Source organism: Camelus ferus, chromosome 17 (genome assembly GCF_009834535.1).
Source record: "Camelus ferus isolate YT-003-E chromosome 17, BCGSAC_Cfer_1.0, whole genome shotgun sequence".
Lineage (NCBI taxonomy): Eukaryota > Metazoa > Chordata > Mammalia > Artiodactyla > Camelidae > Camelus > Camelus ferus.
The window spans coordinates 32,945,993-32,970,151 of NC_045712.1; the positions used below are offsets into that span (position 1 = coordinate 32,945,993).

Genomic DNA, 24,159 nt, shown 5'->3' on the forward strand with positions numbered 1-24,159 from the left:
TTTCACCAGGATTGCCTTGTTTCAAGGATTCGGGTGAGATGCCTTCCTTTTCTGCCAGTTTCAAGGTGGCTTCCTAAATTAATGATAAACATATAGAGCTACTTAAAAATAAGTGGGACTGGAAGTTGGTCCAAGTTCCATGTCTTCAAAGAGAGGAGTGTGTTCAGGTTGCGATGAGACCGGAAAGCTCGGGAGAACAGGGAAAGAAGGAGCTGGCCGGTGTGTGTTCAGATTCGTTTCTGACGTTGTTTTCAGGGACACAAACAGTAAAGATACACCTATCGATTCAAGAGTGCACGTGTGTACCTGTGTTAGCAAAACTGCAGCTTTGGCCAGCGTGTCCCAACAATGGCCGCCTGGATTGAGTCAAACAGTCGCTTTCCTTCTGCGGGCTGGGGGTTTAGGAGGAGCAGGTTCACACTCAGACAGAACAGAACAGAACTTGGTTTGAAAACACATTCCATATTCTGCACTCTCCTTTGGCAGACACGAGAGCCCAGACATCGACTCAGTCAGCACCGTCTGCATCTTTTATCTGAATGTTTGAGTTTTGAAATTCTGCAGTGTTATCAGTCTAATGACATTTATTTTAAATTGCAATTAAGAAAAAAAAAAAAAGCAGAATTAATCTGGCATTATCACCACATCAGGAAACAAGTTGTTTTGTTAGGAGGTAAATTTCCATATCACAGGATGGTTTTCTGATGGGAAGAACTTTAAGAGTTTACTTCAGCCTTGCAAACAGGGACATTCACTAGCCCTGAGTCTTATTTTTACAAGGTATGTTGTTCTGAACAAATACGTCGGTTATAATATTATGGACATGGCACTAATATATTATACGGTGTTATAAAAATATGAATAATCTTGTTACTTAAAATGACTATAACGGGGCTATTTCCCATTTTTAAGCTTGAAACCATGCAATCCAAGATTCTGTAACATTCTGAGGCTCCTGCGCCTCTTCCACCTTCAGTGCAATAGCCCTGAGGTAACTGGAGAGTCCCTCAGTTTACATTCCCTTCCGAAACACTCTGGAAGCGCACCACAGCAAAGGCTGTATGTTCCCTGACCTTTGGCATGCAGTCACTTTCGAAATAAATGCAGCTACAAATCTTCCCGGCATATTTCTTTCTGCCTAAGAGCTCGGTGAGGCACCATCGCTTCTCTCATCAGGGTTTGATCTCAGCATCCTCAAAAACCAATTAACATTTGCCATCTCCGTTCTGCAACTTTAGTTCTACTTCAAGAACGGGGTGCATCCCAGTTCGCACTGGTGGGGATGTCTACTACTTCTTTGCGTAAAAGGAACGTACACACCATTCCCCAGAGTCGTGAAAACCACGCCAAGTTTTACATTTAAGTATGTCACCGCACTGTCCAGCCAGGATCTATGAAACGCAAGATTATTTTTAAGTTGGGTCAATCAAAGAAATGTGTGTTGAGCACAGCTCCTCTGGGTGCGCCCGGAGTTGACTAGGAATGGGGGACAGAAGCGGGCGATCCCCTTAGGGACCCCAGATCTCATGCAGGACTCGCAGGTAAGCGGTTATCATTCAGAAGGATGGGGGCTCTTATGAGAGGTAGTAGCAGCGAGCATCACCCGGGAGGTTTTGTTTGAGCTGCTCTTACAAGATGAAGGACTCGGGGCAGCCACAAGGAAAAGACTGGAGGCAGGAAACGAGTATGCACAGAGAGGCCCGGGGACAAAAGGATGCGCTGTGTCCTGGGACTGGAAAGCGGTTCTGCGAGGCTGGAGTATTCCATCTGGAGGCAGGTGGTCTCGGGGGATGACACGCAGCCTGTGCAGAGAGGAACCAGGTTGCCTTTATCTCTGTGCCTTGAGCACAGAGCCTGCAAATACTAGGGTCTCAGAAAATGTATATGATGTGAATAGAATAGTAAATGTCACATCCCAAAGGCCCCTGGCCTACCTGTGACTGCTACATGGCCTCACCTGTGACTACCTGTGATACGCACACAGCTGTGTGCACAGGTATCACCTAGGACATGACACACACGAGATACACAGCACATACCTAGTAAGTGGGTACTTCTTAATAATAAACAGAACTGAATTCTTCCAGGTAAAATCTCTAAAGTCACAGAAAGGCGATGTTTGACCCTGATGTCACAGGTTTCAAAACTATGTTTTTATGGGTAACTCTTAAAACTCACCGCCAGTTCTGTATCGGCATTGTGTAGATAAATGTGTCTTTTGATGAGCTCACACCATGTAGAAAAGCAGCAGTTTTATGCCGATTTACTTCCTTTTATGGACTACAGATACCAGTTTTCGTTCAAAGGGCACGTGAACTTCAAAGTTACCTTTGGAAATGAATCCTAAGCACTTGTGTTGAGTAGTTACAGCTTCCAACTTGGTAAAAAAAAAAAACAGAAACATAATCAATTGAGTGGTTTTCTGATGATTCCATGCATTTTCTCAGAGACTGGCATTCAGGACAGATTTTGTGTTTTAGGCCTCAAATTTCATTTGCATTTGAAAAGAAAACAGCGTGTGTCCTAAGCCAAGGTCAGTTAATCTCTGCAGTCTCTCTTCCTCCCAATTACCGTGAATGAGCATCTTCTCAGGACTCATGTGATGATGACTCTTGCTTCTGCCTCCTAAAGACATGTCTCAGCTTCGCAGATTTTTTTTCCGCTGTACAATGGAACTTGGACGCATTTTAAATTAACTTTCTCTAGGAATCAAAGGTAATCATTATTTCTCTTTATGATCCACATGAATAGTCTCATCATTTTTTTTCATGTTGAAGATGAGTTCTGAATTCCTTTTACACCTCTGCCCTCTTTCACAGTAACCTCTGGAGACCCCAGCCTGCTCAAAGAGGATCGAGAAAATGACTCCAGCGCCTGCTCTTCCTGAGCTGACCCTGACACGTAGAAGAACGTGGTGGGAATCAGCCCTCCCCCTGTCTGTAAGTTATGGTCCAAGTGCTAGTTATGACCTTATGTGTGTGTTTCTTTTCTCTGGCCAAGAATGAGGAAAACAGGTCCTAACCCTGGCTCTGATGCTCTGGGTAGCATACGTTTCACCCATCATCCCATGAGCTTCTGCGATCTTGGATAAGTCACATCCTGTCTAACCTTCAGGTTCCTCTCGTGTAAGTTGGGAGCAAGCCTTCCTTGATGGGACGCCGTGGGGATGGTGTGGAATCATGTGCAAAAAAGCCCTCCTTCATGAAGGGCTGTGCATTTATCAGGTAGCACCGTTAGTCCTGATCATCTCTCTGTTTTATTGTGATTGGCTTTACTTTCTCCTCTTCTTTTATGGTTACTTTTTTTTTTCTGTCTACTCTGAACCATCAGAGTTGGAACAAATGACGTCTAAATTGCCAATGAACTCAGGGACCTTTACTCTACGTACTGTAAGCGCTGTTTTAAGATGAGTCGCCATGCTCTTTTGACGGGCCATTCATAGTCGTGGGGCTTGGTGAAACTGACAGAGAAGGCTGTCACTCACTCAGCGAGTCTGCGGCGGGACAGATAGCTCTTACCTCCTGATATATGAACCACTCCATGTGATTAATTTCAACAGGTAACTCCAGGCTGACTGGCAAGCTGAAGACCACTTTAAGTACAAATAACAGTTCTGGGGTATGTCTTGGGTGATAGAATAACGGCTGTGTGGAACAGAGGCCCTTAATCTTTGCTTGTGAAAACACATTTGGTTTCCTTTCAAGATCAGGATATTACAACAAAATCAACAAGATCTCTCAGATCTTCATTGATACTTTGAAGTTTGGTATTTATAAAGCTTATGTAAAATACAGAAGTGACCCAGAGGGCCAGGCACATCCATCTATAGCAAGGGCCTAGCATATGCTGCTTTACGGCAATTTACTAATAATAATACGATGATGATGGTTACAATTGCACCATATTATCCCTCTTGCTATAGACTTACAGAGTGCTCAGCCATCTGCTGGGGTAGGCCATACTGTCCCCACTTAACAGATGAGGAAACTGAGGCTCAGAACAGTGGAACAACTTCTCAGTGATACACACTCTAATGAGTGGATACCTGAACTTGGGTTTTCTTGCCAGAGTCCTTTCTAATAAACTTCTCTGAAACTGAATGGAATAGGCCCAAATGTTTCGGTCTACACAGTCTAGCTAATCACCATTTATTGTGCTCATCAGTTGATTCAGAGGCCCTCAACTTCCAGAAGATGAGAGAGGCCCCCCAGGGCTTTAAGGTGGAAATCATTATCTGGTTTGGGGGCTATTTTGGAATGAGATGTGCCATCTTCCCCCACCCCACCCCCAGGCCTTCGTGGTTCTGCGAAGGATAAAGCTACTCGATGTCATTTCACCCACTCTGGGACTCTTTTGGTGATCTGAAAAAATTAAAGACTTTTGTTCCTACCTCAAAGCACATGGCCTTCTAGAGCTGGAAATGCTTAACTCTTGAGAATGCACTGCAACGCACTGGCAAGCACACTTAAGGCCTGCTGGTCATCCTGGGCAGCCTACACAGTCTGTTCAGTGTTCAAACCACAAAGCACCCTCTACTGATGACTGCAGGCAGACTCTGCCTCTAGCTCTGGTCCAGTCTGGCATGGGGACCTATGCAAAGGAAATGAAACTCTGACAAGGACTTGCTAGCGTTAAAAAGCTGGCTCTTTCCCAGCACACAAATGTGAAAAGCTAATTCCCACTCCAGCTTCATCACCTGCTCCTTCTCTCTCTGCTTTTGCTACAGCAAAGCTTATAAAGAAACTGGCCACCGGGGTCATTAGCGTCTGTGTTAGCTGCAAATTTGATTATGCTGGCCTCCTAGGGTTAGCAGGAAAAATGCTAGATTTTCATTCTAGGAACTTAATTCTGTTTTCCCTCGTTTTTTGTCATGTTTGCACATTTCATTTGCATTTTAATGGCCCGTGGTTTGCCAAAGTCCAGACTGAGACTTGAGCTGTTGTTCCTACTCAGGTGAAAAGTGCAACCACGACCGACCATCTGCACTGGCATCCAGTCAGGCGACTGTCCCAGGCAAGTATCATTCATTCAGCACCCCGGTGCCCCAGGGAAGGTGACGAATGGAAGAGACTTGGTCCAGTTTCGAGGACAAGCTTGGTCCGGGGTGGTCATCATCCATTCCCAGCAATGTCCTCTCAACATCCCAAAATAAGGCAAAATTACACTGAAGAAGAACTGAGACCTCAGTCCCTTAGAACCTTATCTAGGGGAGACATCAATGTCATCAAATGGGGGCGAGATCTCCCCTGTGAACTACGGAGATGTGTTACTGAGGAAGCCAGTCTCCTCCCGGGGGCTGGATTCCCAGTCTCTTCTGGATCAAGTAGCAGGGACAGCAGCATCACTGGGGGCGCCCGCCTGACTCCCATGGAAAGGAACAGAAACGACAGTAGGGATCAGCATGTGAGCTACTATCCTTTATGCCGGGGGGCAAAATGCTGACTCTTTAGTAACAATACCTCTCTGTGCCTCAGTTTCCTCGTCTGTAACATACAACTTCATATGACAGTGGTAAGGACCAGAGAAAAGGAAAGCATTTAGAACAGGGTTTGGCACAATAGCTGTTCCAATGTTAGCCCTCGGTGTTACTGCATCACGTAAAACTAACTGGATTTCTCTGTCTGTCTTTCCTCTAGGAAAGAATTGGGAGATTCCAAACCGATCCTCTTCCATGTGATCCCTTGTACCCATTCTCTTTCTGTTCCACACCCAATAAACTCTGAGAGTGTCAAGTAATCCATTTGCCTCTGATTTTTGTCTGGAAAAACTGGCAGGATTTTTCTCATTGAAATATCAATGCGTCGCCTCTCTTGTCAACCTATTTTTTGAGCCATGGTGCCTGAAAGCCAAAATTTCACTGCATCACCGTCGAAGGAGCTACCGGGGAAACCCCACTCAAACACACCGAGTTCTCATTTCATTTCTTAACACAGCACCTATTTCCTGACTTGAGGCCTGAATACAGTCAACACCGTCGTCACTGTGGTGATGCTTACACTAAGTTATTACTGCCTGTTAGTACCCAGAGGTTTAAGAAAATACCAAGGGCCAATTTAAATATCATATTTATGGCAGAACATTTTCCAACAAGAAACCAGAAATGCATTTTAGTTTATTTCAGTCTAACTGAAATCCTTGCGTCCCTAACCTGGGGCTCACCAAAATGTCGTCTGTGTTTAAAATTCTCCTCTAGGGGTTCTGATGCATATCCAGGCTTGGGAACTTTAAAAAAAAAATCCCTTCTGATAATCAGTGCGTGCAACCTGGCGTTAGCGTGATGGTGACAGCTACATAGCAGTGTTTTCCAGACTGCTAAAAAGACCGATATTTTTAATTTTAATTAGTCAGGTTTACGCCACCAGCAGCGCCCACCGCGCTCCCAGGAGGCCGCCCCTAGCTGCCGCTAGCACAGGGGGAGCCACCGCAAGCTCTTCTCTCTAGAGGCCCTTCCAGACGGCACTGCGGGCTGCGTGCGGGTGGCGCTAACTGCTGGGCTCGGCCACGGGCGCCGAAAGCACCGCGCCGGCTTTGTTTAAGGCTGAGTCTCCATGACAACACCAGCTTAGAAGCTGGCTTAAATTCTTCTCCTGCACAGGAGTGTGAGCCACAGGTCAGGACCTTTTGGGGACAAAATGGCTTGCTACATCCTTAGGGAGTCCGTTCAGGCCACTCAGCACGGCAACCGGGGATCTGTTTAGCCTGGAAGTCCTCAAAGAGATTACGATCTTCAAGCTTTTATGGGTGCTTTTCATGCTCTCCTGCCCAGTCAGGTAGCGAAAACGGTCCGAGTAACCATTGCTTCGGTGACCACTGCTGTTCCGCATGCGCTGTGATCTTGGGAGGAGGCAGCTGGCGCAGGTTAAGACTGAGGGCGTGAGCGCGCGTACTCCGGGATGCGGCAGCCAGCTCTGCCCCGTTCTACGCTGTGATGGGAGCACCCTGCTCACTCTCTGTGCACCGGTTTTCAATCCTTCAAAAGGGGTACAGTATCAGTAACTACCTCGTGGGGTCGTTACTAGGATTCAGTTAGTGCACATAACACGTTTAACACAATGCTTGGTACACAATACAATACAGCCAGTAATTAGCTGATACTTTTCTTATTCTGAGTATCACCAACTGATCAGCAGCTGCTCAACTCATACAACAGCCACTAGCCACACGTGAGTGTTTAAATTTAAGTTAATCAGAATTAAATGACCTTAAAAACGTGCTCCTCGGTTGCAGCAGCCACATTCTAGGTGCCCAGTGGGCGCACAGAAGCTAGAGCCTGCCCCACTGGACAGCCAAAAACACAGAGCAGTGATACCATCACGGAAGGCTCTCCTGGAACAGTGCTGAGCTGCAGCCTGGAGACCAAAAGGAAGACAGGCACTTTCTTTCCAGAAGAGAGATGCTTTGTTCTCAGCAGCCTCCACTGGTGTGAAAGTAACCTGCAGGCTGTCTCTGGGAGCACCAGGGCCCGCTTCTGTAGCATCCAGTATACAGTGGTTTACATTGTGGAGTGTGTGATTAATACTGTTGATTAAAAACAAATCATTTTCCAGAAACAGTTCTCTCTCAGTTAGAAAGGTTCCCCATTCCTTTCATATGCTCTTTACATTGCTCTGTGGTTATCGATTCTACAGTTGCACATAATTCTTGGAAAGCAGGCAAGGTGGCAACTTTGTAGTCATCTCATGTCTTGTGGTGGAAACCTGCAGCTAGTGGAGAGGATGATTTTCTTAATCACTACCCGAAGGGAAGTGATGTGCATGTTTACTTGTCACCCCAGTGTTGCTTGGCAGCGGGAGAGCCATGTTAAATATTCAAAGATGCGAACACACGCCTTCATTCAATCTCAAACAGCACATTTCCAACGCGTTTCACCTTGAATGGCCAGTTCTGGATTTCCAGTGATGGCTGGACAATGCTTGGTCCTTTTCCTTAGAGTCAAGTTTACACGTCTTATTTGTCCTATGCCTGGTTAGCCCCCGCCGTCACTGCCTGGCAGGTGCTTTGTGAATGCTGGAGGGTGAGGGGGAAATACAGGCACCAAGCAAAAGATGTCTGTTGTTTCCAACAAGCAGGAGTTTAAAGCAACTCGAGAACAGTCAGTGATGCTCTGCATCCTCTAGAGCTTCCCCTGTCCATCTGCATCCTGGGAGAGCTTTTACTGCAACGCTAGCCTGGAGAGCCACACCCAGAGCTGGCGTGACAGGCCACCCCAGACCAGCTCTGTCACAGTGGCTGCATAGGAGACAGCTCAGGAGACTCCTCTCCTAGCATCTCCTACGCTCAGTCCAGAAATCCAACTGTAAAAGGGCTGTGTAAGGGGAGACAGAAAGGAAGAACTGTCTTGTTTTTGAACTTTTATACAAATGATACATTTTTTAAGTTGAGAAAAAAAACCCCCACAGATTAGACTGATCACTGAATATTGTCAATAGAACATAATTAACGAGTCTGTGTTCCACAAGCGCAGAAAGAGATTCTTTTTTAAAAATCAAAAATTTTTAAAAATTCCATCATCACCTGTTACAAGCAGCTCGGGCGCACAGAATGTGTCGCAGTTTTGTTGTATCATGTGCTCACACACAGCATCTCCTTTCACCTTCAGGGCATCTCACTGAGGCAGGGGCCCTCGTCCTCACCTACAGCTGCCCAAACTGCAGCTCGAAGGGCTGAGAAGACTGTCCAAGGCTTTAGTGACAGAAGTAGCTCTAGTACCCATTCTGACCGTATTCTATCCCAGCTTCTCTTTGTTCAAGAGTCGCAATACCTTAAGACTGTCAAGTTCATCTTCAAACCAAAGAGAGAGAAAAATATTCCTCATTATAGAAAAGTCAGATTATAGTGCCATCTGGAAAAAAAAAATGTTTCCACCAGCTACAGTAGCAGAGGTTGTGAAGTATCAGCATTATTGCTGATAATCGCCCGCAGTGAGTAGCCACCGGTCACCGTACCTGCGGAAAGGGAAACAGGTCCAGCAGAATGGACAGTATGGCTAGATGGCCACAGAAGGACTGAATCAGTAATACCAGATGGCAGCTTAGGGCATCCACCTCCCTGAGGCCAGGAGGCTGGCGCGGCTGGAGAGGAGCGAGCCGCACGGGACGGGAGGGAGCACGACTCTGCCTGGCTCTGTGTTCAGCTTTCGCCTTCCGCCGCCATCACCGCATGGGGTCCAGACACCGCACAAGCCCCAGTTAAATCTAGGTGTCTTATTTCTCATCAGCTAGCCTTGCGAGGCTTACTACAGGGGTTTAAATCAAGTCTGAAAAGAAAGGGAGACGCTTACTATTTTTTTCAACCTCCTCGTCTTGATTCTAATGCAGTCAGAGCTGAACCAGCCCTGTGACTGACAGGAGGCTGACCGTTGTCAGGGGGGCAGAGAAAGCTGAGCCAGAGCCGCAGGAGTGTGTCATCCAGAGAAGGGAGAGCAACTAATCGTGTGATACACGCGTGTCTAATAGATGCGAAGAAGGTTCTAGTAGCCCTTTGCTCTCATGGGGTGACAAGAGGACATTCTAACTGTGGCTTAAAGAAGGGGGCAAGATGGGAGACGGTGGTCCAGACAGAGAGGTGAAATGAATACAGCAAAGTGCATGGTGGCAATGTCGCTAGCAGTCCTGGGGAGCAGATACTGAGTACTTCCGGTGCACCCGCCACTCTTCCAAGTACTTAAAATATATGAGCTCATTTAACCACAGTAGCATCATCAGATCTGCGTCATTAGGCTCATTTTAGGGGTAAGGAAACAGAGGTTACAGATGTTAAATGACTTCCCCAAAGTAGAGAATTTGAGCTACAGTGGGAACCATCTGGGTCTAGAGGCCACGTTTCTGCCCCACGCAGTGCCTTGCAGTGACAGGTATGTGGTGTGTTTGAGGAAGATCTGTTTTCCACTTTAGCTAGACTACAAAGCTTCTCAACCACGGCACTCGTGACATTTGGGGGGCTGGACAATTCTCTGCTGCAGGGGGCTGTCCTGGGTGTTGTACATAAAACATTTAGCAACATCGTGGCCTCTGCTCACTAGATGCCCACAGCACCTCCATCCTGCCGTCATGCACATCAGAAAGCTCCCCAGCCATGGCCAGCGGTTCTCCCAGGGCACAGCTGCCCCAGTGAAGAGCCACTGGACAAGGATAGAACATGTGAGGCTGGAGAGAGGCAGAAAAATGTACTAGAACTCAACCGTGCATATCCTCAGGTTCTGTCCCGAAGGCTGTGGGAAAGCATCCTACAGAGAGAAAGGTTCCAATTGGGGTTTAACAAGTGAGGAGCAGCAGAAAACAGAACTTGCAGAAGCATCAGGGTAGGAGGTCCTTTGAGAGACAACACAGATTGTGAGTTCTTGGCTTAGGAACGAGATGTACTCTCAGACTTTATAAATGACATGTTCAAAACTCTTAAGGCTAAAGATAGCAGAGGATAATTTATAAGAGCAGAGGAAAAGTTCAGGCAACCGTTTCACCTAGTGGTCCCTGGAATGCAGCCAATCTCTGGCCTGAAAGCTCAGATTTCAAAGTTTCATTTTAGGGAGACAAGCTTCTGGATCTGAGGAAGAAACTGACTACCCCGTTTTCTTAAGAAGCTACAATGTCAGGTTCCACGTCACTGTGTAAGTGTGAACACAGCTAGGGTTACGTCAACTTTAGACAGGGCATCTCTGCAGAAGTATTTACTGGACATTTGGCAACCATGGGGAAAAAATGGAAATCCTCTCTCCCCAAGTCACTATATGGACAGAATTTCAAGTCATAGCAGCAGTTTCATAAGCAAGAAAAATACCTGTGAACCTTCTAAATATTCTACAATAAACATGCCACTCTTGTAATACAAAAGATGGCTTTAAAACTGTCTAATTCAGATCTGTACCTCAGTGGGTGAATAAACACTGACCTGATTTATACAATCCTGTCCACTCCTCAAGCATTCTTCTTTTCTCTTCCCTGTTTTGGCTTCTAGTGAGTTCTTTACTGTGTCACTGGGGAGGATTTAGAAGTATTTTCTTAGTCCTCTTTACAAATATTTCCTTAGCTGCCGTGACCATTTTGAATCTAGTGCAGCTGCAAGCTTCTAACCAACATCATAGTTTTGCGGATGGAATTCTCTTAGGAAAAAATAACTTGATTGCCGATGAAAAATTATTCAATCTCAGAGAAAGCCAACAATGCTCCTCTGACAGAAAGCCATCCTAGTCCAGAGCCAAGGGCTTTGGAATCAGATACGGGGTAACTCGGAGACAAACCCCTTCCCGTCTCTGCTGCCTCCTGGGGCAGCAGGGGGGACTTGAGTAAGTTCATTAACCAGGTTCTTTCGAGGTTTCCTGAGGTGGCCCAAGTGAAGGTCCCAGGATGTGGTCAGGTGCATGGCTGACACTGAGGAATCAGGATCTCTTTCCATCCAGTCTTTAAGAGAACCATTCAGGGCTTTTGGAGATCACACCTATCTTGCCATCTCTTGGAGATGCTTCTTGTGTTCAGATCAGCAAATGATCTGCCTTCAGTAAGAGTAGATCCCAGTCACTCTATGAACCTCTCAGAACTCAATGCAGAAATCTGCCCCACGACCCATCTCACTGTGGTCTCAATGACAGCGGGGAGGACTGGGAGGCTGGAACTCTAGGTTCCAAGCATCTCTGCATCAGTTCTCCTGGGGATATCCCCAGACCCTCAGCTTGCATGGTAGTGGGAAAACTACGTAACAGAGGACGCTGTCTGCAGCAGCTCTGTTTAAACAAAGATTCTCAAACAGAATGCTGAAGTCTAGCTCAGGCAATCAGCTAATGATTTGAAATGTTAAACAGCTGGATCTTTTTCAAGTTTTACAGTTTGTCTTTGAAGAAGATTGCTAAGTGTTTAGATTCTTCATAAATAGTAAGTAGCTTTAGTCATAAATACCCTGTAATATGTCCTCTGTTCCTTTTATTTGGAAGCAAGTTGCAATCTCTGGTAAAACAGGGTAAGTCCTAACACAGCAGCCATTCTGTGTGGGAAACAGCCACCAACAAGTGCAGTCTCTGCACTGATGAAAGGCATGTAAAGACATCAAAACCCAAACATCTGCCACGCATTGTTGGGAAAGGGGGACACTGAGCAATGTCTTGTGACATTTTAAGGACAGCAAACAGCTGGCGTGAATATAAGTAGTTTGAAGATGTCAGGAAAAAACTCAGATCACAGGATTAGATAATCAGCGCTCATTTCATAGGTGACTCCTTCCTTCCCTTCAGAAGTGAAAATGCTTTCTTCTTCCCCAAGACAGATGTTAACAGAACAGAACGCAAGCAGCCAGAAAGTGCAGTCGATAAAATCCCAAGAGGGGGCAGTGAAGATGAAACGTCCCTCCTCCCAGCCACTCCACCACCACCACCACCCCCGCCTTCCCCCTAAGGAAGGGAGCACGAAATTGTCTGGACTATTTGGGGACTGTGCTCTCGGGCGTGGGCTGGGCACCAAGGGGTGCTCGGGACTGTGCAACAGTGGGGGCATTGCTGGCAGGCGGCCCAGCCTTGCCCAGAAGATGCTTTTCCGTCTCAAGGCCATCGCAGGCCTGGGTGTAGGAGCTCACAGAGAAGACACATGTAGTTGCCTATTTCACGCTGTCCCTTCCGGCCTCAATCAAAAGTTGGCGGAGGAGTGCAATTAAACCAGCGGTAGGAGCTTCACTCAGAAAAACACCCTCTCGGCATAAAGAGTGGATGGTCAGTAAACAGGGACCCCTAATGACGCCGCCCTTCACCAGAATTATCTGGAAATCAAACCCTAAGTTGAACAGAACATTGTATGACGTCCCCAAGGATCTTGTTAAGTTACAGGTGGAGGCTCAAGAGGAGGCTTTGACTCAGCAGGTGTCTAACAGGCTCCTGATGACGTCAGCCGTTGGAGCGCATCGCAGGGAACACGGACTCTGCCGGCCGTGAAGGAAATCGCTGGCCACGCCCGACGTCCGCCAGACACGCGGACTCAAACCCCAGCTCCTGCGAACGAGGGGAACCCCCCAGACCCCAGCATTGTGATCCAGCCTCCTGGAGGCGTCCTGCAGTTAAATCAAGTCGTGGAGGTGGAAACACCGCGCAGTTCAGTTGGCTGTTGTTACCTGAAGATGTTTCTCTTTCAGCAGGAAACAGACAAATATGGCAAGTCGTAATTTCACTTACAAAATGTTTTAGGTTTTTACCGCTACCACAATAGTTTAAAGCACCTAAAGTAATAAAAAGCTAATTAATAAAATATTCCAGACCCATTTACACTGTCGTATATACTGATCTTAACTACAGACTGCAGATTTTCATCTAAATGCTAACAGTAAGTCAGCTCTTGAATAATTAGGAGGAGAAAGGCTTATCATCACTGGAACAGTCTCAGAGTACAAAAACACTTCTGTTTTTCAAATGTCGCTATGACATTTCAAAAAAAAAAATTCAAAAGAGAAAGCAAGTAATAACAAAACTAATGCAAACATTAGTCCAACACTGAAGTCTCGGAGGAAAGGCCCAGCTGACCACTGGCTGAAACACGGGTGCTCTGTCTCCGGTGCTCAGCACTGACCGCCCACTGGAACCACCCGGAGCTCATTCTCCTGCACCCAGGCCCGCCCCCTCAACCCCACCAACCCCGGATTCCGTGCAGTTGCATTAGGATGCGGTCCAGGGAGCTGGAGTTTAAGTATCTTCCCAAGTGAACCTAACGGTAGCCAGGGCTGAAAAACTGCTGTAATGAAAGGATTCTCAACTCCGGCCCCACAACCGACCACATCAGCACCAACCAGGGAACTCAGTAAAAACAGAGATTCTGGGGCATCGCCCTGGACCTGCTGAACCAGAAGCTCTGAGGCTGGGAACCTGTCAGTCTGTGCGTTAGCAAGCCCTCAGGGGAGACTGACGCGTGCGGTGGGGAATTCCTTTCCTGAGAAGGTTGAGGGTCCTTGTGCTTCTCACTCAGAGACTCTTAACGAGGGGCCGCTGAGAACCTCACACTGAGACTCTTGTGTTGAATGGCCTACAGCCGGGGCTGTGGTGGTAATTCCAGAGACGGCTCTACTCCCTCTAGCCTGGGAGTCTCGGCCAGGGGAGGAAACTTAAGGCCATTTAAGGATTTAACGGTCACTATGTTACCCCCAAAATACGACCAAGTACAACATGCTGGAATACGTCTGGTGACAGGGAACTCGCCACCCCCTGGCCTAGTCCTGCCGACTCCACCTGCTTCCTTGGTGCAGACTCCGTGTTGAGTATTTCACAACGAGGACGCATTTGTGCTTGACCGTGGCCCCTGAGGGGGATGCTGTAATCTGCATGTGACCTCTGCACAAAATAAGTCTTAGGGAGGTTTTGAGATGTGCCAAGGTCACGTGCTTTCTTACAAAGTTTACACCAAGTCCTTTGTCTGGAGGACATACAGAAAATTCATTTTCAGAACTGATAATTTGAAAGCTGTTATTAAGAAAAAGAAACTGTTGCTTTATATTCTCTTGTCTCTTAAATAAAGACCCTTTGTTGCTCACATCCAGTGTCTAGTCCTGTCATCCACGCTGGGGCCTACTGACCAGGACACAGAATTGCAAGACGATTAACAGACTGTTCCTGCATTCCACCCATCCATTAGGACAATGCTCTTCCATGTCTTGCTCATGTGAAAAATGACAGTATTAGCAAGGCATGGTCAGTAAACTGGAGGGTATTTGGGGAAATCTATGTAGAGCTTGTTGGGAAAAAAAAAATCCATGTAATTTATAAGTATATTACCAAATAATCAAAAGTTTTTTTTAAAAAAAAGACTGAATTTGTATCAAACTTCAAAACCTAAAGTTTTCAATTTTCAAAATGAAATCCTGGGCTTGCTTCCACGTAAAGATAGCTCCTATCAACCTAAACGCACAAAGTGGCCACAAACCGTTCCCGGCCAAGGCTTCGTGATGACGACCTCTTCAAATTCTTAACAGAGAACATAAGTGAAAAACTTTGCATGAGCAGATGATACAAAGTTTGAAAGCATTTTTTTTGACAGTTCAGGAATGTCTAACAGTTGAATTTCTTTTTAAAGAATCCAGCAGCTTCTCTTTCATTGAAGAAAAAGTATTATTAAAATGTCTTATGATAATGTGAACAAAACTGAAATCAGTTCAAGCTTTTTTCCTCTCAGGTGCTGTAAGTAATGATGACGCTTTCATCTGCTGATGCACGTGTGCTGTGAGAGCAGTTGCTGTGCCAGGAAGCTTCCCAAAGGGCGCAGCAGGCACAGACGGGCACAAGTATCCGGTACACATGCAGACGCAAATATACAGGGCCCCCAGCTGGACGGATGGGGACCTGCTGGGAGGCCCACCCAGCCATCCAGCTCAGCCACCCCCCAGCCGCACGTCTCGCCGGGCACATCGTGAGTGAACCCCTCGTGGCGTTCCACGGGGAGCCTGTCCACCTCGGGCAGTGGCATGTGCTCACGGAACCTCGTATCCAGGTGGGAGAGCAGCCCTTGGCCAAGCCTCCCAGGAGCATGGAAAGAACCGTTTCTCATCCCCCTTCACTGGTAGGAACTCGAGACAAGTCACCATTTCCTTCTCTGTTCAGAAAGCCTTCAAGGGAACCCCAGGCTCGCAGACAAGGTTCCTTGCCCTTGGCGTAATGCACTTTGCACACTACCCTAGGCCTCAACTAACTGCCACAAAAGGAATTATTATGTCACAACACCCTGCATTTCTAGAGCCCAAGATGGCAACACCTTGGCCAGCTGTCCTAACCATGCCACCCTTGGGCATCGAGGGCATTATTCTGCAAGGAGTGACTCAGGGTGAATCCTGTAGGGGAAGAACATCTGAAGGCACCTCCTAGGGGCACACGGTGATGCTTGATGGCTATGTTTGTTCTATCACCACTCATTCCAACTAATATTTGATCCCCAAAGGACAGCTGCAAGCATCCTGCCTCACAGTCATTTTCTGAATAAAGTCCAGTCTGAAGCCCACCTCCCCCCAAAATGACCTGGAGCTCTTGTGAAAAGTGTAGAACCATCAATACACCCAAAGTCAAATAACTCAGTCTAGCCGGGGCCACAGATGATCAAATTATAGCTAAGAAATATGAAACTCAACTCCATTGTGAACTAGAAAGATCAAGTACTAGATCTGCAGAAATCAAGAGTAGCTTTTTCTTTTTCTTCTTTTTTTTTTTTTCAAACAAAGTCTTGCTTGTAAGCATCAGTAGCAGCAAGTGGTTGGAAAGTCATCTAGGCAAAGAGAAGAACATGTGCAAAGGCCCAGTGGTATAATCACGGCAAGTAGGAAAGACCAAATCAAGGTCTCTGTAACTAGAGGGAAGAGGGCAAGGGCAAGCGCAAGCGTGGTTCCAGATAAAGCCCAGGAAGTAAGTGTGTTGAGTCACACAGAAATTTACAGAACAAATTAGAAATGCCTCTGTTCTCCAAGTATTGGAGAGCCACTGAAGACTTTTAAGCAGTGGAAATGAGAATATAAATAACAAATGATGTGATTTACATTTTTTAAAGAAATCACTCCTGCAAGTGTGCGGAGCAAGAGCTGTACGTAAATGTCTAGATTCTGTTTGGAGACACTCCGCTGGCTGAGGTGATGGGGTAGCTTTGACTACAGAAATGGTGGTGATGGAGAGACGTAAATGGAGATAAGCAATATTTCAAAGGTAAAAGCAACAAGATTTGATGATGAATTGACTTTCACTCCACCTCTCCACCCGTAAGAAGTCCCACTGACTTGAACTGCAGTGTTTACCTGCATACTCACTGACTTCTGTGGCGCCAGATGTGGAAAAACAAAGTAGGCTGGTGCCACATTTACAGAACTGAGGGGCCCAAAATTCAGTTGATTTAATTTGTGATCAGTTATCTGTGCTGCAAAGTCGAGGGTAATCTCTCCAGTGCACGAGGTCGGTTGTTTAGAGATCGTTACAAAGACGTCACCCTGTCTCTCTCTCTGCATTATATTAGATGTATGACTATGCAGTGGTTCATGTGCCTGTGAAGAGTTGAGTTCTGCTAGTGTTTAGGGGGAGCAGTCGTCAAAACTGCCTCGGTTCTGATACCATCTGCAAGCTTGGAGGCTCCCCAAACCACCCTCAGATTTGATACACTGCTAGAAAGACTTACTGAAAGCTGCTCTCCTCACAGTGATGGTTTCCTACAGGAAAGGGATACAGATTAAATCAGGCAAGAGAAGGAGCCTTCAGAGTCCAGGAGATGTGCCAACCATGGAGCCGCCATTGTCTTCTCCCCCATGGAGTCCAGACATTGATGTGGGACAACACGGAGCACTGCCAACCAAGGAAAGCTCATGCCAGCATCACTGCTCAGAGTTTTAATCAGGGTTCCCTTATATCTGCATCACTGATTGATTGACTGATTGCCCATAGGGTTGAACTCAGTCTCCAGGTCAACTGATACCACAAGACCCAAAACTCCACCCTAAATCACAATGTTACCATCTGGCTAGCCTGGGGCACCAGCCAAAGAAAACCTAGAAGCCAAGAGCAAAAGGTCAGACCTCTTTTTGAGCAAGATTAAAGTCTTTGACATCAAAAATTGGTGATTTATGTTACAAGCAGCAGAAATGGAGTTACAGTTACTGTTGCATTGAGATGGGATTATACACTTGTAGAAATAAGCTCTTTTTCTTCTAAGAAGCAGATTAAATGTACCGAGGTTAGGTCCCACCTTGCCCAGAACTAGTTTTGTTATCTCTTAGATAAAAAGCTTCTTTTAAGAATTTCTCTGTTTTCTCTTACTGGCCTCAAAATCCTGCTTCCTGTGGTCAACACAGAGAAAAGTACATTTTTTGAAATTGCCCTAAAGGGAAGTTGGTCTCCACTGCAGCATTTTCATCTTTCTCCTAATTCTGAGTTTCCTGGGTTAGTCATTTCTTGTTTATTGGCTCAGTTAATGGGCCAGATTCTAAGGTCTTCCCTTCTGATGAAAAACCACAAGGAAACAGAGGCAGGATGGCTTCCTCTTCAACACAACTACTGCACTTTGCCATTCAATGAAATCGAGTCATTTCCATGGAGACTGACATCACATGACACTAAATGATGCAAAAATCACAAGCACCATGTTAAGTCGGCTTAGTCACTGATACACCATCTTTTTTTTTTTTTAATTGAAGCCATCTATTTTAAAGAAAGATGAAAACATTACTTAGAAGACACAAGCAGATGGTGGGACCATTATGGTCACCAGAAATTCCAAAATCATTTAGGCCAGATGCTTCCAAAGGATTTCTAGGAACTAATCTGGCGCTTGCTATCTCTGCCACAGAAATTCTGAGTCCCCTTTATCTTCTCTGTCCCTTACAGGCTCTCTGTCTAAAACAGGACCATTGTAAGTGGCTTCTGACTGTGGGCTCTTGTGCTGTAGGCTCCTGGTTTGGTCCTCTCGCCCCTTAACTTTGTTGTTTGCAGAGTTCAGCCCTGATAGCACCACACATAGGACCTATCATGGTACAGGTTTCGATTGGCCTTATTTTCCACACTCTGTTAGGCAGCAAGCTTTTTACTGAATTTCCAATTCAGAAAATGGAAGTTTGGGGTGTTTATGAATTTGGGACTCTCACGAACCACTCTTCTTGGTTAATTTCACAGAATTACAGGATTTCAAAGGACGTAAGATTCCCCTGTCGTTATGCTTGCCTCACCAGATCTCTGACTGATTGATTGAATGATTGATTTTACCTTCAGTTCCTAACCGTACATCTAGTTTTCGTTTCAGTGATTTCCACTTGTGTCTTTTTTTAACTGTTAAGAACATGCTTCTATGTATATTATAATCTAAAGCAAGGCCTAGTTATTTTTTTTTAAGTGAAGAATTTGAAGGTTGATATGCAGAAAGCACTGAACAAGTAATAGTATGGAGAGTAAGCAAAGATGCTTAAAAATCCAACAGTTAGTAGAACGGCTGACTGTCCGGAAAGCACAAAGTACTACACGGGCAGAGAGAAGAAAAGACCTAATTCTGTCTGGGGAAACCAGGGAAGGCTTCTGGGAGAGGTGACACTGGATTTGAGTCTCAAAGACTGACTAGGAGTTGATGGGTAGCAGGGAGCGGTCTGTTGGATAGGACAGAGGGAAGGGAAACAGCATGGCCCACTTATGTTTGTGGATACAGGAGCAGGAAGTTGAGAAGGTATGGAGGGCGAGCCCAAACTATCATTCATAGGAGCAAAGGAGTTTGCCTGGAAGAGAGGCAGGCATGGATGGAGAGTCTGAGGTCAGTAGTGGAGGCTGGAGACTGTTCACTTCTGATAGCACGTCGCCTGACATCCTGCGGTTGGACAACATCCCCCAGCCCCTTAGCAAGCTGGGACAGACCCAAGGGTGGAGCTGGGGCAAGGCGTGGGCCAGCCTGGGTCAGGTCTGAGCTAGGCTGAGTTTTCTTTCTCAGAGAAAAAGAATTACACATGATTTATTTATCAATATTATATATAATATAAATATCAATTATCTATAAATACAATACATATACATATGTAAAATAGTATAAATATTGTATTTATATAAATGTATTATATAGATAATTATAAATGACAAATTCATAATACATAAATTATAAACACATTATATAAATATAATACAAATACTATATACTTATATGTAAATATATTTTACATAAATATTATCTATTATAATTATAAATAAATATAAATGTAAATATTGATATAAATATTATATATAAATATATAAATTACATCTAATTTTAAAATTGTGTGTGTGTCCAGTTTGCAAACCATGTTCTGAAAGCGGCATGAGGTCATCGGGAAGAGGTGCAGAGAGTAGGGGGGTGGAGGCGGCGACCTGGGATCCTCTCCTCTGTTTCAACCAACTTCTCCATCACCTGGTATCTGTTTTGCCTTTCCAGGTAGAACTGGTTTGAGTTACGACTCCAAACAAGTTCGAAAACTTAGTAAGCAGCTCAGTGTTTCTCCAACCCCTTACAATCGTTTGTAGACCCTTCGTTTGGGGGGTTCTCCCTGTGATTCCTGAACCCCTTTTCTCCCTAACAGGGAGCTGGCATCCACAGAGGGCAGTAAATGTATCAGTGCAGGCGGACCATCAACTGTCCTGAATCCCCCTTTCACTCCCCGTATCCAGTCTTGGGACGCACGTGAGCCACTCCCTTGTGCCTGACCCAAGCTCCTTTTTCCCCTGTGACCTGTGAGCGTTCTAAGAATTCAGACAGGCCCTCGGGGATGGGACCTCTGGAATCTAAATGCTGGCCCACTCTACTGCAGTGTAAGAATCCTAATACTGCATTCATTCTAACTTGGGTTTACATTTTTAAAAAAAGGTTCCATGTTATCTCCTTATAAAATACATTTTAAAAACCATAATCAGTATCATTATCTGGGCAAAAGAAGGCATGATGCCAAAGATGTGAAGCTATTTTCATTAAAAAAAAAAAAAAAAAACTCTCAAACTTGAAAACCTCACAGGATTCACTTTGCTGTAGGAAAAGGTTTTGCACAAAATGCAACCCTGTCACTCACAAACACAGTAATCGCTGGGGATTGCCAGTCATTTTCATTATAGGTAATTCCAGGGTGCCTTGTTTTGCCATGCCACTCATGTTCCTAGGTGCTTGCCAGATGGTGCCACAAACAGTGATTCTGGAAGCCAACCAGAGCTCCAGACCCCGAGGATAAACTTGAGCCATAACTGACTGTTCCGGGCCAGACAGCACATACCTAAGTAATGACAGAGCAGAGGAAAGGAGGGGTGTCGGTCCTGCTGGATACGCAGCACACACCAGAAGATGCTGGGCTCCCTCCTTCACGTGGCTCAGGCTCCCATCTTTTCCAAGCATTCCCCTGGTCTAAGACTGGAACGCCCCTCCTGTGCATCCTCACAGCCCTCTATCTGGCTTTCTCACAGTTTTTTGTGGTTGCCCGACTTCACCTTCTCACACAGGACATCTTTGGTGAGTGTCTCCTAAGTATCAGACACACCGGCATCTGCAATAAATCCTTATCCATGCGGAGCTTATGTTTCAGTAGAGATGAGAGCCATATAAAAGATATGGTTGCAGCAAATCATTAGGGGAGCCTATCGAGATAGTGTGGGTTGGGGGTCGCTATTTTAGATAAGATGTCCCTGAAGAGATGACATTTGAGATGAGGCTGAATGATGAGAAGGTACAAACCATGCAAAGATCTCTGGGAAGGCATTCAAGGCAGCAAGTGTACAGTGAACATATAGCAAATGCAAAGGCCCTGTGGTAGGTGCGAGTTTGGCCCCAGAACGGCAGGAAGGCTAGTGTAACGAGGGAGCAGGAGAGTGGAAGGGAATGAGGGCAGAGATTTAGGTAGAAGCAGAGTACGGAACAAGCCAGTTTCTATTCTAAGGGTATCGCCAAGGGTGTGATGGCCTGAACTACCTCTGATCCTCCATTCAGAGTAAGATTTCTCGAAGACAAGATGCCCCAAAGACACAAAAGGCATTCAGGAGACATTCTGCTGAATCACTGGACAGACCACTGCCGTGGGGTCACAGCTGCCCTCCTGGGCTGTCTTGATGCCTCACCCTCACAGGTGACTGTGAGATCTCATTGCTTTTCAAAGGTCAACTCCATTGAATTTCCTGTCTAAAGCATAAACTGGCAAGTCATTCTAAGATCTGTAATATGTTATGACAACAGTGACAACAAAATCGGCCCCCGTACATCCTGCTCTCTCTGTATCTACTTGAGCTCCTGGATGACTCAATAACCAAACAGGCGCAGGAGACGAGTTCAAGCCTTCAGCAGTTAGTGACCTTCTTAAGATGAGCATTTCAGTCCTGCTGACATGTGACCGAGTCCCAGGAGACCACACAGCAACCCCAGCTCCTGTGCCTCCAACTTAGAGCTTCTCTTGGAGATCCTCAGCCTCCCCAAGCAGACAAACCTCACTGCCCACCACGCAGGGACAGGAGACGGGGGCATCAGACAGATGGGACTCTGGGCCCCACTGTCTGTTACCTGGTGGCTTTGGGCAAGTTAACCTCTCTAGGCCTCCATTTTCACATCTATGAAATGAAAACAATAGAAGGTCTCTTTGTGTGTGTGTGCGCGTGTGTGTCTCTGTGTGTGTGTGTGTTACAGGAGATAGTACTTCTAGAATGTCTAGAGTGGATACCATTTATCAGATACACTGTGACTCCCTGGGCCGATCGCAGCAGCAGGGTCTATTTTGTTAAGACATCACTGTCTCCCTCTCTCCCCGTCTCTTCTCTGCCCCTCCCTCCCTCCCTCTTTCTCCCCCGTCCTTTCTTTTTGTCCTTCTCTTACAAAGACCCTATTTCCAATAAGGTCACCTTTGCAGGTACTGGGAGTTAGGACGTAATACATCTTTTTGCAGGGGACACAATTCAACCCATAATGTGTCCCCTGTGGAGCCCCAAGGAGCTGTGACGCGTTTAGAGCCCTGGAGCAGTTACAGATGTGATTCCTGCTCAATGTCTCATCTCTACCGTGGCCTTGAAAAAGTTACCTCATCTGAACTGTAGTTTTCTCATGTCACATAGGAAAAATCACACCTGGGGCAGAGCACAGTTTGGGCATTAGTGCCAAATAAAGTTCTGAGGATAATGTATGAGAAGGGCATCGTGATTACTAAAACCAGTAATGAAAGGCAACTATCAGGATGGAGTCTGTCCCTGGGCTGTGTGGGTTCCATAGGCCAGCAACGCTGCTTCCTTCGTAGTGATTTGCGTTCCCCTGAGCCATCTCCGCCCCCCCCCCCAATTGCCTGGTACCTGGGAAGTGAACTTGGTCAAAAAGCTGATCTGGACAAAAAGAAGGGCATTTCTGAAAACCATGCACAACATCTCTTTTTTTTCCCCCCAGAACTAAGCAGAGGGAGGCTCTGTTGTCAGTCCTGTGATGTAGAGTTGGAAGCCAGGTGAAACCAATCTCAGCTAAGCAGGCGTTTCTGTGTTTCTGAATCCCACTTCAATGAGCACATACCGCCAAGGTCATCCAGCGAGAGAAGCCAGATGTAAAACAAAACAAGCTAGCGATCGGTGCCATCCAGAAAGCTCGAACATACTCTGAGTGCTTTATTAGACACGTGAGACTTAGGGAGAGGATGTTTGTGCAGTTCTCTTTAAACACATGTAGCAAAGAAGAGAGAAGAGAGGCAACCATGTCAGTGTCTCAACCCAAAGACAGAAACCCAACCTGGGGCTCTTTCTGTTACACCAACTTTTATGAATGGCATCGTCTCGTGTAAAGGGCCAGTCCTCCTTTTAGCTGTGTGTGCAGCAAGGTCAGGCGTGATAAACACAACTTGACAGGGATGTAAATTTCTAGAAATGTGCCTGACACTTTGCTGTGGTCGATATTTGATCTGTGAGCAAGCATCCCCTGGGGCTTGTTAGAAACGCATAAACAGGCTCCACCCCAGGAGAACTGAGTCAGAATCGACAGTCTAACAAGATCTCCGGGTGATTTGCAGGCACGTTAGTCTGAAAGGTGCTCTTCGGCAGCAGTCTCCCCCCTAGTCTGCCTCATGCTGACCCGTGTGTCCATTTACTTGGCAGCCTGGTTGTACCAGCCAAAGGCCACCAACATGTCATTCTCTCCATGTGCAAACTCCTCTACAGAAGAGCTGGCTGGATCCTGAAAGGCTATAACTAAGTCCATTTGTTCCTAAGTCCAAAGAGACACCACCACCATCCACAGCTGACATCGTCCAGCGGAGGTGATGTTGCAAAAGAGCTTCTCAGCTAGAGTGTGGCTCTGTTCCCACCTATAAAGACGTGCAGGTGGAAAATGCTAAATCAATCTTGCTTCCAAGCCAATGGCAGATGCCCAGCCCCCCAGCTGGTGGCTTCTCTTCTCAGCCAAAGCAGCGGCTGAAGCCAGGCTTGTCCTTGCCAAAAACGTGGCATCCATGGCTCTTCCAGGACCGCAAACAAGTCTTTCCATTTCAGAGGGAAATCGCCCATTTCTCTCACCTTTTGCTTCTGTGTTTTAAAGGATTCTCACAAACTCTAATCATGCACCCCAATGTTCATAGCAGCACTATTAATAATAGCGAAACCATGGAGGCAACCTGTATGTCCACTGACAGATGATTGGATTAAAGATGTGTGTGGGTATGTGTGTGTAAACACACACACAATGGAATACCACTCAGCCATAAAAAAGAATGAAATAACGCCATTTGCAGCAA

General features: G+C 46.1%; 1 protein-coding gene across 6 annotated transcripts in view; it reads left to right on the top strand.

Moving 5' to 3' along the window:
- Positions 1-24,159, top strand: part of GRM7 (glutamate metabotropic receptor 7) — a 769,980-nt gene that overhangs the window by 725,460 nt on the left and 20,361 nt on the right. The window contains exons 10-11 of one of the 6 annotated variants that reach the window (XR_004312244.1): positions 2,820-2,939; positions 4,954-5,018. The exons of 1 other annotated variant lie outside the window; for it this stretch is intronic. The gene's annotated coding sequence lies outside the window, so the exon portion shown is untranslated. Of the gene's footprint in view, positions 1-2,480; positions 2,716-2,819; positions 2,946-3,559; positions 5,019-24,159 lie in introns of those variants that run through there. 4 more of the 6 variants (XR_004312243.1, XR_004312246.1, XR_004312245.1 and 1 more) reach the window with 4 other exon arrangements.